The sequence below is a fragment of the Spermophilus citellus genome, assembly GCF_964194105.1.
Source record: "Spermophilus citellus genome assembly, chromosome: 8".
In the NCBI taxonomy this organism is placed as follows: Eukaryota; Metazoa; Chordata; class Mammalia; order Rodentia; family Sciuridae; genus Spermophilus; species Spermophilus citellus.
In genome coordinates, this window is record NC_138189.1 from 110,638,683 (window position 1) to 110,652,350 (window position 13,668).

Genomic DNA, 13,668 nt, shown 5'->3' on the forward strand with positions numbered 1-13,668 from the left:
GCATCACAAAGCCCAAGAGGTAGAAGAATAGGAAGTCACTAGCAGACACTATTTCTGAGTACAAGAGTCAGTAAGGCAGTTGGGAATGTTGAGAGGAGTTTGTAAACCTTCAGTTTTGTGTCTTCTGGGTTAACATTCTTTTTTATTTCTTTTTGGTATCGGGGATTAAACTCAGGAGCACTTGACCACTGAGCCACATCCTCAGCCCTATTTTGTATTTTATTTAGAGACAGGATTTCATTGAGTTGCTTAGCACCTCGCTTTTGCTGAGCTGGCTTTGAACTCAAAATCCTCCTGCCTTAATCTCCGGAGCTGCTGGGATTACATGTGGCACCACCTTACCCAGGGGCACATAACTACTGAACCACTTTCTCTCTTTCTAATGTGCTGACACTTTCAGCTAGAGTAGGATGACTTCATTTTTGTTTGATTTTCCTTAATTAAATGTTGAACAAGGACCACAATGTGAAGATTACTCCTAATAGAACTATGTCTTGTTGTTGCTCAACATCCTTGTCATAGCAAACCACAGAATGGCCAGTGAGATCAAAATGGTGGCTTATAAGTATCTGAATATGTATATATAACTAAAGTCCACAGGACACAGTGGCGCACATCTGTAATCCCAGGGGCTCAGGAAGCTGAGGCAGGAGGATTGCAAGATCAAAGCCAGCCTCAGTAATGTAGCAAGTCCCTAAGCAACAGTGAAACTCTGTCTCTAAATTTAAATTTCTTAAAGGGTTGGAGATGTAAATAAATACCCTCTGGTATACACCCGCACACCAAAAAAGGAAACAGCAAATGTCTTTAGGACAGATTTTAATGGGATACCATGGGTAAAATATGCACCCATTAAAAATATTTTAAAGATCTTTCATTTTTTTTGCTAGGTATCTATATCTTTCTTCCTTATTTATAAATCTTGATTTATGAAAATCATTTACAGTACTAAATATACTGTCTCAAGACTCTAGAATGGATTATTTACTCTGTGGAGACATAATCATAATAAAACTTCAGCCTAAAATTGCACAGTAGTCATCAAAAGTGCTTTCATATGTATATAGTTTTTGTACCTCACAAGAATCTTATGAGTAAGGTAGAATATGCTTGTTTTAGAGATATAAAAATAAGCTTTAATGGTGTTATATAACTTGCTTAAGAACATAGAATCAAGAAATGGCACAGGTGGGTCTGAGTCTTTTGGCAAGGGCTCACTGGCCTTTCATAAAAGTGAATTGATTTAAATAACTGTAGAAATATCCAGGAGAAATACATAGAGGGTTATTTTCACTAGTCTTCAATTCCTACTCTTACCACCCTGTTCTTTGGTCTTTCCAGATCTTAGCCTGCTTCATTCTCCCTTGGTAAAATTCCCCCTTTCTTTCTTTCTCTCTCTTTCTTTCTTTCTTCCTTCCTTCCTTTCTTTCTTTCTTTCTTTCTTTCTTTCTTTCTTTCTTTCTTTCTTTCTTTCTTTCTTTCTTTCTTTCTTTTTTGTTATCAAAGCCACCAACTATCCCCCCATGCCCTAGAGCAGTGCCCTAGAGCAGTTATCTTCAAACTTTTTTCTTGACTATCCCTAAATATTTTAGAAGTATATGTCCCTCCACATCTATAATTCTAGCACCTGGGGAGGTTGAGGAAGGAGCATTACAAGTTCAAAGCCAGCATCAGCAGTTTAGCAAGGTCCTAAGCAACTTAGTGACCTTGTCTCAAAATTTAAGAAATAAAAATAAAAAGGGCTGGGGATGTGGCTCACTAGTTATGTACCCTGGGTTCAATTCCCAGAACCAAACAAACAAACAAACAAAAAGTATATATCCCCTGACACATTTTTAAGTAGGTATCTAAAATTAGAATTAAATGCTGGGAAAAGATGCTAGGTCTAGTTGGGTTATAAATATTTGTTATCTTTTTAAAAACTGTTAGATGATTTAAAGTTATCCAATGGGAAGCCAACATCATAATGACTTCTTACTCAATGTCATCCATTAATAAAATTTGAGTATAAACTGTTCTTTAATAGTCATAGGGAGATTAATCATGTTCCCTTTTCTATTTTAACTTGTATTTCTATACTACTTCTTCCATGATTTTTAACCTAATGGAATACATTTTAGATATAAAATTTTATCATTGATCACCATGACATACTTCTCTGTAATAAAAATATACATTTACATTTTATTTTCTATGACCATAAGAATTTTAGTTTTAAAGTTTCTTTTATATTGTCATTATATTCATTATAATTAGTACATGATTGATCTAAAGAAACCCAGCTTACTACAGATTGCAGTAAGTAATTATTTGCCATAAATCCTAGAATTCTATTGTAGAAAATATATCTTTTAATAATAGAAATAGGGTTGTCATCTTCCCCCAGTTAGCTCATCCACCCACATTTTTATGTTACTAATGGCTAAAATGAGACAGGATAAAATCATTTTTATTTCTTTCTGTCATTTATAATAAATTCAAATTCTGAGACTCTTCTTCTCATACATAAGTAAGAATACATCGTTAGGCTGTTCACATGTCACTCAACTCCTTGTACAACTTCTGACTTATATGCCAAATATCACATAGTGACCTATCATCAAAATTTATGTCCAGCATTCCACCAGCTGGTATATTAGTCCCTCCTCCAGTTTTGATGAAAGTTAAGGATTGTAAAACACCTGGCTTGTAGAAGGATTTGTTACCCAGTTATTATAGTCCCACTGTTTTCTCAAGTACCGACACTCATATTCCCGATTTCTCCATGTCTGGCACCCTGGAGGTTTCTGTGCTCTCAGACAATGTGTTATGGTACAATTTCAGTGTAAGAGATGCCATCCTTGAAAATTACAAGAATATTCTTAAGGATTAGTTTTGAAGGACTACATGTAGAAGTTAAAGATATACTGATTCCCTTCAAATTATTTTTGTTGTGTATCCTTAGAAATTTTTGTACAGTGCCAGATGCTTCAATCCGAGTTTTTTTGAAATCCTATTTTTTTTAATTATTAGTTGTTCAAAACATTACAAAGCTCTTGACATATCGTATTTCATACATTTGATTCAAGTGGATTATGAACTCCCATTTTTACCCCGTATACAGATAGTAGAGGATAGGAACGGCAGCAGAATACAACAGACACTAGTATGGCAGTATGTAAAAACGTGGATGTGTAACCGATGTGATTCTGCAATTTGAAATCCTATTTTGAAATCATATTATCTTCAAACTCCTCTTTATCTAAACCACGAGGAGTTCCATTAGCATTTATATTCCATGTTTCTAGTATTTTGCATGCGAGGGGAAATGATGGAATTAAAAACTTGCACTTGGCCCTCTTAAAGACATTTCAAGTCACTGCCAAAAATTTGGGAGGTAATTTTGGAAAGTTAGGAGGCTTTCCTGGCATCACTCAAGTCAAAACATACCCAGGCCTGGTGCCAGCCCTGAAAGTAAACCTCACTGGCCATGTGAGTGGTCAAGGTCATGGTGATAAGAGAGGGCACAGCCAATGCCTCTCCTCAAGACCTCTCTGCTTTCCTGGGAGCACCAACTAGAGGCTCGCACAAGTCCCGGAGGGGTACAATGTGTCTTAGTGTCCTACTTCTTTAGCCTCTACCTGGAGTCCACTCTGCCAAGGCTCAAGCTTGGGTCACTATAGTTGCTCCCTCTGAATTCTGTGCGTAGTAGACAGAAAAGAGCCTGGAGGTCCAGCACTTCTGAATTCATATCTGTGCTCCTGCACAGACTTTGTAAACTTGAGCAAGTTCTGTCTGAAGCTCATCTCTCCATCTGAAAAAGACAGGTGTGTAAATACCTCCTCCAGAGTTCTGTGGTAAGGACTAGAGATTAAATATACAAAGGACCTCACTGAGTGTCTGGAACTGTCAAGATGATCTCCTGCTTTCCTCTTCCTCTCCCTTTGGCAGAACTCTTCATTCCTCTCCCCTCCTTCCACTTTCTCAGCATAGAGAAAATGTTCAGCATTTAAATACTCTCTGCTCCCTTAATTCAAGTCACTATTCTCATGATTCACACTGGGGAATAGGGGGCCCTTGCCTTCTCCCAATCACACTCCCTACTTCCCCTGACCCCAAAAGGGTAATTATTCAATATCCACAGGGTGTGTCACAGAAATCCTACCTCTTCATTCCCATTAGATCAACCCAACTGCCTCTAGAATCCTTGCTACCAGGAGAAAGAAGCAAGGAGAGAATTGGGAACAATCACACCTGAATTCAGGGGCTTTGGGGAGAACAGAGGTGACTGGAGGGAAATTTCCAACTCCTGAAATCTAGATAAAAGTATTAAAGCTAATGAGACTTGTGCCATGGGATGGGTGTGGGGTGGGGTAGAGACACTTCCCATTAAAAGAAGAAATGATGAGGATTAAAGTACCCCAAGGAAAAAACAGAAAAACTCACAAATCTTAGAGGAATATAAATACTAGAAAAATACAGATGGTTTAGATTAGATAACAGTAAAAATGTAAATTGCTTATTGCATGCTTTATTACCAAAGACAATTGTATTTCTCAGATTAAGTCTAATAGACATAATAATAGAGGTGGGTGGCGGGAATCAGTGGCACTCAACCACTGAACAACATCCCCAGCCCTATTTTATTTTTTGTATTTTATTTAGAAACAGAGTCTCACTGAGTTGCTTAACACATAACTTTTGCTGAGGTTGGCTTTGTACTCGCAATCCTCCTGCCTCAGCCTCAAGCCGCTGGGATTACAGGCGTGCGCCACCACACCCGGGTAATAAAATATCTTTGATTAAAAATGTATTCTACTTAGACTTTTAAAAAATTTATGTAGTAATGATTTCTTATAACTTAATTAGAAAATAATATTCATATGGATTCATTAAATTGTTGTTTTAATATCTACTTAGAAAATGTATGCTAATTTTATCTCCAGAATTTAGATTCACAGAGTATAAGTAGAAATATACATACAGATTAGCATTCAAATAGATCAGTCAATTGAATACTGTCTACTTCTAGTGCAATGTTCCAGTTGTAATATGAATGGAGTAGAATTTGGTAGAAATGTCAATGAAAGCTAAAGAAATTCAGTTATTAAAATATTTTTAGTTTTAGATTCTCACTATTTTTTGTTTTTTAGAGTTTGGTTTTTTTCACCTCCTTTAATATATCCTTAATTAAATGTTAATAATTCTAGAATATTTATTGTATGCCAGGCAGTGTTATGTATTTAACTCATTTGGTCCCTACAAACCTTATGAAATGAGTTCTAGAGTCATTCTTGTTTTTATAAATAGGGACTCTGAAGCGTACGGAAAATAAAAACCCACCCAAGAGAGGCACAAATAACCCCAAAAATGGAATTTTAGCTTTTGCACCCCTGCAGTCAAGAGCAGCCTTCTTAGCTGAGGCTTTTTCAAGTAAGACACTCAGTTACACAATGGGACTGATCAATATCAAACATAACAACAGAATATGAAGTAGGTCATCCTGATATTGCCTTGTAACTATTTTTATTACCCCTTAATAAAATCATGTATCTTTTTAAACACTTGAGTAAATTACTTCAAATATACCCCAAATTGCTGAAGAGGCTGTGGTTACTGAGCCACAAGGACAGACGCTGAACACCAGTTTGTGTTGTTCCTTTCAGCCATGGTGACCACTCATGGTTTATGGTTGAAACCTTTTATCGTTTTCTGAACTTCAACTAATTTTTCTTTCATCTTGAATATTTTATACAGAGCTAAAAATAACTTCCAACTCACAAAGACTTCTCTCTCATATAAATCAGTTTGCTAAGTGGGAGGGATGGGAAGATTTGAAGGTGAAATCAACGGAAACCGTGGAAATGACCAAAATACGAACAGTTTAGAGGCCAGAACAGGTACTGACTCCTGACTAAAGGAAATTGAATTCTAAATAGATAGCATTGCAACAATTGAACTAACTACTTACTATTCAATACAATACAATTCTAGCACAACAAAAGATTTGTACTATTTCTTGTAATTTTATATGCAGTATATGCAAGGAGACTCACTGAGGAATTGCTTCAGACAAAAGAGTGTCACTTTATTTGATTGTGTTAGCTCTGGAAATATTGCATGAAAAATGATTTTTTAAAAAATTATATGTTATGGCTCTTCTATAATTGATTTCTCTTGATGATTCAGTCTTTAGCATGGTAAACAGAACTATTCTCACACATTTCTTTCTTTTCCAGGCACTTTTAAGTGTTCATTAATGCTTCATAATTTTTGTCAAGGCCAAAATAGTAATTAAATATTATTTCAGCCCACTTTGCCTGCAGATATCCTTTTAACAATATTCAATTTCAGTTCTTAATGATAGGACAAAGCTGACTCTAGAGAAGCAAAAATCTTTGGGGTCAGTTTGTTTTCAGAACTTAAGAGAAAAGCAACCCTCTCATAATGGGAATATTGAAAATTTTGAGCATTTTAGCCATTGACAAAATCATGCCGTGCTACCTGGATTCCTTGTAAGATCAGGACAATCTGAACTGGAAATCAGCCCTCTGCCTCCTCTATCCATCCCTGCTCCACAAGGTCCCGAGCCTGAAACTACAAGAAAGTCCCCCTTCTGTCCCCCTTTCCACATACAATCAACTCATAAGCCCTGTCCTTTGTTCCTTTAAATTACTTTCTGAATCTACTGCATCTTCTTTGCCCCATTTCAAGTCACTCTTCATGGTCTATCACCTGGACTGTAGTAAGAGTCTGTTAACAGCTCTCCAGCTTCCAAATTGCCCCCTTCTAATTCACCCTAAAATACCTTTCTTAAATCAAAGTATCATCATGCCCCTTCACATCTTAACCCTTCACTGGATTGCAGGAACCATGGGTTGGGCCAAACATGTCATCAGTGCATTAGAGTCCAAGTGTTCCCAAATGCAAACTTCTCCCTCCTTTCTGCACTCCACCAGGCTATACCCTTAATACCTAGCTGCCAAGTGCTTGGACTCAAGTAGCTTAGCAGAGGGAACCCAGGTACCTGCTATCCTTTCTGAAGCATCCTCCTCACCCCATGTCCTTCCTTTGTCTTCCCTCTACGTTGAATTCCATCCTCAGAAAGGAGTTCAGATATTTTCTCCTCACACATCCTCCTCTGATGTAATCCAGCCTCAGTTTACCCACATCTTAGCACAGTCTGTACTGTGATTATACTAGTACAGGTTTGTCTTCCTAACTATAGAGCACAACAAGCACACCCTGTACTCAGTGCCTGGCACATAATAGGTACTCAGGGTTTGTAGAATTGAATTGCAATCACAGGATGTCTGCCTCTTTGATAATTAAAAATTAAAGTTCTTAAACTGCTTCAGGAGAAGGCTTACTATTCTGTGTTTCCTAGATGAAAGTTTACAATAATTATCCAAACACATTTTTTAAATTCTCTAGCAGATATCTAGGTATAATGTGGACTAGAGGGACATGCCACTTTCACAGCTGGACATACTGACCATAGGAAGCTGTAGACTCATATACAACTAACTAGCAGTGAAATAATGGAAGTCTACCAGTATAATTCTGGAGGCCTCTTCTGTCTCATGATTTCACCAAAGCATCTTATCCTCAAAGGCAAGGGAATTTCTATTCTTAATCCCCAACAGAACAGCCATAGACAAATGAATTAATTATATGAGATGTTGAAAATGATCCTCACTAAATACATTGAATATTAATGTTAACAGTCAAAGCATAAACCTCATATAGGACTAATTGTGTATACCATAGATTTGACTCTGCTACATGTCTCAAACATTTGAGCAAATACTAACTAAGCATCTACTATGGACCAGTTACAAGCCCTGAGAATATATAAATGAATAAAAGAAGGAAAAAGACAAGTCATGGAGTTTATATTGTGGAGAAAATTAATAACTAGTGTAATTAATGTCAGGTGCAGCAGTACACACCAGTAATCCCAGCTGTTCAGGAGGCTGAGGCAGGAAAGCTGATAGTTCAAGGTCAGCCTAAATAGTTTAGCAAGACACTGAAATAAAATAAAAAGGGATGGGGAGATAATTCAGTGATAGAGGAATTACTTAGCATCAATGAGGCCCTGGTTTCAATCCCCAATACTGAAAAAAGGAGTGTAGATTAAATGAGATAATAAAAACTACACAGAGAAAATAAAGGAAAGGAAGGTGACAGGTTGGAATGTAAGCAGAGAAAGAGGACCAGAAAATGACAGAGAATGTGACACTTGAACAATGACTGAAGGAAGGAAGGTAGCAAATAGGCCTATGGGGAAGGATTGTTTCCTCCAGGGACATCAGCAGATTCAAAATCCTCAAAAAAGGAAAGCACCCCAGATATTGATAAGGATGAGCAAACGGGCCAGCACACTAAAAGATAATAGAGTGTGAAGGAGGTGAACTCAGGGAAGCCAGGGGTCCTAGAGGTGCAGAGTTTTGGGGCTCAGGAGTTGTAATGACTTTGGCTTTGACGCTAAATGTGCCAAGAAGTCGTTGGAGGGTTTGAGATGTGGTGTATGTAGCATGCTGTGACTTGGGGTTTATGGGTTAGCCTCATTGTGCTGAGGATAAGGCAGAAAGTTCTTGCAACAATCCAGTGGAGTAATGGTTGTGAGTCGAACTGAGAAGGAGATGGTGATGAGGGTATAAGAAATGATCAGACTCTTGAATGGGCAAAGAGGGAGGAAGAAAGGAGTGAATGCTAAGTCTGAGGTTTTTTTGTCTGAGTAACTGGAAACTGGAGGTGGCCTCAACTGAGATGGCTGCCCGGTGGGGGAGGAGCAGGTTTGGAAAGGCTACTTGGGAGGTCACTATTAGACAACCAAGTAGAGTCACAAGAAGGCAGTGGATATATGAGTCTAGAGTTCAGGGGTGGAATCTGGACTGGAGATAAATTTAGGAGTCATGTGCATGAGCCTGAATGAGCTCACTAAGAAAGTGAATAGGGAGAAAAAAGAGAAAAATAGAAGTCCAAGGACTTAGCCACAGGGGCACACACACTAGCCCAGGGGAGCTGGGCGTTGGGAATGAAATAAGGTAGAACAGAAGCCAGGAAAGTGCAAAGAAGTCAGGTGAAGAGGAGGGAGGGAGGAATCAGGGGTCAAGTGCAGGAATCAAGTGCTGCTGTTGAGTAAAGCGCAAGGAGCACCAAGTTCTCAGCAGGGCACTTAGCAGCTTTGGGGAGTTTTGGAGAGGGAGTCATGGACACGTAGTGGGAGTAAACACAGATTCGAATGGGTGCAGTGATGAAGAGGGTGAGAATTGAGCACAAAGTGAAAACGACTCTTCTAGAGAGTCTTGTAACACAAGCAGAGAAATGTGTGGGTAAATAGAAGCAAAAAATGGGCAGGAAGGATTTTGTCTTGACAAAAAAAAAACAGCAAGTCAGGATGCTTATGAAAATTATTCTGAATTGAGGCAAAATTGAACGATTTAGAAGAAAGGAAATTGCTGGGACTTGTCCTTGAATAGGAGCCTGAGAATGGAACACAGAGGTGACATACAGGATCCCAGAGAGCTCTCCTAGTGCTGAGGGAGAGGGTGCAGAATAGGGGTGGGTAGGCAGAAGATGGGGGCTTTGGAAGATCTCAACTGATTGTCAGTTTTCTCGGTTACATATTCGTGTTGGTCATCAGCTGAAAGTGAGGAGCGAGGGGGAGGTAGTGTTTGAGGAGAGAGGACAAAGTGTGAAACATTTGTCTAGGAGAATGGGAGAGTGAGCAGATGATGAAAATATAGTATGACTTTTTGGCAGAATCCAAAGCCCACTTGTGTTCTGTTTTCATGAATTTTGGATGAGCGCATCCAATATGGCTGTTTCTAGCCATGTTTCACTTCAAGGATTCAGAGGTGGTAGAGGGGAATAGTGACCAGTGAGTTCCCAGAAGTAAGAGAAGAAGCATGAGTGAGCTGAGGGTATAATGTAAAGATTATTTATAAAATTAGACATTGAATTTATGCTTAGGGAAGAAGGAATAGGTAGCTAAAGGAGAGTAAGAAATGAAATTGGTAAGTAAAGTAGCTTTTAAGTTTTGGTGAAGGATTGTTAAGCAAGAGATCCTAAGGAAAGTGAGCAGGAAAGACAGAAAATATTAAAAGGCATGTTTGAAATTGAATTTTCAGAGAGCTCGTAATTAATGGTAAGGGCAAGAGCCAAACCAATATGTCTCAACCTTTAATGGGTATATAAATCAACCAAAATTCTTGTTAGGGAGCACATTTTTGTATCAGTAAGTCTAGGTGGGCAGAGTCTGAGTTCTGCATTTCTGTCAAGCCCCCCGGGTGACTCTGATGCTGTTAGTCCAGGGATCTCACTTTGAAAGGCAATAATCTAGTGGTAAATTACCACCACCTGGGGAAATTTAAAAATACTGACTCTAGACCTCTTCCGATCAGAGAATCAGAATTTCGATGGGTCAGAAGTTTCTCTGGATTGAGTTGAGAACTCACGCATTACAAATACTCTCTAAGTGTTTCTGTCACAAAACCAGGGTTGAAAACCTCTGGCCTAGAATGTGTGATCTTCATAGCCAAGATTGTTCTGGGAGAAAGGGACATGAAACTGAAGGGCCATGACATGAAAAGTGTCATCTTTGAGGCTGTTAAAGTAATCAGAAATTTTGTTGGATGGAGTAACCGTAAGCCCAGAAGTCTGTAGATGACTATAGGAAAAAACCCAGAATTAGGTGAGATCTGAGGGCATCGCCACTGGCTCTTGGGTTCTGTGCTCCCTACTGGAAGAATCAGGCAGAGGTTACAGTGTAACAAGACTGTTGGCGGAGGGGTTCTGCATGAATGAGAAGGGAGAAGACACTGACGCAGAGTGGCAGGCAGGTACAAGCAAAGGACAAAGATATGTAGTTTTAATGGGCATTTATGGGGCAGGTAGGAACCCAGTTTTGTGATGTCATCACATGTAGAGGTGGGGGTTTGGTTGTGCATGTATCTTCTTCTTAGGCTAATTCATGAGTCCCCTGTCTCATTACCCTCTTAAATCTCCACCTAGAGCTGTATATTTTACTATGCTAATAAGGTAAAGGTGACCTTGAGTTTCTTTAGTGACTATTCTTCACATGAATTTGTCTCTCACCACCTGGAGCTGCTCCTTATCATCTGAGAAAATTCCTAACGTTATTTCAGAACCAGGCAGACTGTTGTTCTGTCTCAGGAGCCTTGACATGGTGATTTTGCTTTGTCTGGCTCCAGCTTCTTGGCATTTCTGCTGACTACATAATCTCAGAGGGCTGAGCTGACTTCTCAGCCTCCTGTCTCCTGGCTTGTTCATAGCCCTGAAGACAAGCTCACTTTTTAACTCCTAATTTTCCTAGATGGCTACTAATAACATAAGACTGAGAGCTAGGCTGCCTGTCTCATCCTGCCCTGAGAGACTTTAATCCCTTAATCCTAAAAAGTTCTGCTTTTCATCATGAGATTCAGAGCAAAAAAGAATGGACTGAAATAGACAGTGTAGAACAAGGACACTTACCTGATTGCCAGGCTCAGGTTAGTTGGACTTTGGAAATCAAACATCTACCACTTGAGAGGACTCCAAAAGAAATATCCAAAATGAGCTGGGCTTAAGTAGGAAAAATGTGAAGTAAATAATCTAAAATGAGTTTGAAACTTGGGAGGTTTTGCTGCCGGCTATCAAGCCAGCATGGAAAGGTTTCAAGATTTGGAGCAATGGAGATGTGTAGCACAACCAGGGATCATGGTGCAGGAGGTGAGGGATGACCTGCAGCCCTGAACTGAGCCTCCCCTGGAGGTGATGTTCTCAAAGCAGAGGACCATGGCACAGTTGGTGGTACAGCACTAGCACTTCAGGGAACTGAGGGAACTTGCCAGAAGCTGGGGAAGAACCCTTAGCTCTCCCTTTATTCTTATAGCTATTTCCTAGCTTTAGAACCCTCTGTTTCTTCCAATGAAGGTATGTAAGCCAACCAAATATGGAAAAGATAAAAGCAGAGCTTCTGAATTAAAGAGGTCATTATGGAGGAGAACAGTACCCTGCACAGGACCCTGGAGCCTCCACAGCATTGCAGGGGATGGGGGACCTTTAGGGGTTCCAGAGGCTCAGGACAAAATCACTGATCCAAAATTGGTGAGAAACAACCAAGTAAAATGTGGCATTATGTATGATAACATAAAGATCATATACCCAGCAAGTACGTATGTTTCTTTAAATCTTTTGTCAACCATGCAAATTGAACTCTTTCTTCCATGTAATAAACCCTTCCAATAAACAAGTATGCAATATCCCTTGAGATTTCTTTTTGTCAGTTGTGATTAGGATAACTTAACTGTTGTTAAACTGATGTCAATTTACATAGAGAAGCCAGAGTTTTGGACAACCATGACTTAGCTAAGTTCTCCAGAAGAAAACCAAGAGCCAAACATTTAACTGCAAGTAGATTTTTCAGGAAGTACTCCCAGTAGAGCTCATGAAATGAGCAGAGCAAGTGGGAGATAAAAGGCGAAGATGTCTAGGGTAAATTCAGTCAAGGTCTCACGGTCACAACATTTAGACTGACCAAACTCTGAGGAGTTTCAACTCAGTTCTGACCCAGTTGGACAGTAGGCTTATTTCTGCCCCCATTGGTCAATGGTTAGCAGAAAACCTGTGGGGAGAAGTTGTGCCTGAGAGTTCATGAGTCTGAGGGATATCCCTCAAAGAACAGGAGATATGGATCCTTGAGAAATAAGCATATTAACACAAAAAGTAGGGATCCAAGACCAATGGAAATGGAACCCAAGAATGCTTCTATAGATAGAAAGCTTTCTTTAGGATAGTAGCAGAGATAACCCAGTTAAAGACTAGATTCAAAATATATGAATGTCTACTTTCAACTATCTTCAAAGAGATTTCAGACAGGATCCATTTTGCTACTTTCTCCTGTGTATTTTCATCAAGATCATAATATTGTACTTGGACCAAACTCTGAGAAAATCCACCCAGGTCCAGGGAGTATGAGTATGCATATCGGATATATCCAAGCATGCTCCTAGCTAAGTATATTCTATATTTGAAAACAAAACACACACTTTAAAAATCTCCTGTTTTTTTATGGATTCCATTCTCTTTCTCACTACCATTAGAACAAATGTCAAGAGTGTTTAACTATTCCAAAATTTACATTATTACAAATAGTTGCTCTAATCTGCATCCCCATCCCTCTCTATATTTCAGGATTGTGATTGGCTTTTGTTTTCCCCTTTAAAATGTTGGCCCCTCTTGTAAGGATTAGAGGAGCATTATTTGAGACTCCCTGCATTAGACATAACTTAGAACTGTGCTGTGTCAAGCCAACTGACAGATTTAGAGATTAATTTTTAGACCTCTTGCAGTGCCAGAGAAGCTCTTTAAGATTTTGAAAATGGCAACAATATTGACTCCCTACCACTAAAGGTTGCTTGTATCCACATCCACTCTAATGCAAAAGGAAACTTTAAGTGTGGTAAATATCAAGATTGTTTTTGCTTTATGGAAAAACCTGTGCATTGCTTAAAAAGCCAGAATATGATATAGTTTACCCTCAGGAAGGACAGCCTGTACAGGTTTATTTCCCTCCTTTTATTCAGCAAGGTTAACATCACTGCTGCTAAATTGATATCATTTGCATAGAAAAACAATAGTTCAATAGTTCTGTACAGTCATGTCTTAGGTCAGGTTCCCCAA

The 13,668-nt window shown here is 39.0% G+C and overlaps 1 protein-coding gene across 2 annotated transcripts in view; it reads left to right on the plus strand.

Annotated features, from left to right (window-relative positions):
* Positions 1 to 13,668, plus strand: part of UNC5C (unc-5 netrin receptor C) — a gene marked incomplete at its 3' end in the record, with an annotated part of 359,207 nt that overhangs the window by 274,406 nt on the left and 71,133 nt on the right. The gene's annotated exons all lie outside the window — the stretch shown is intronic.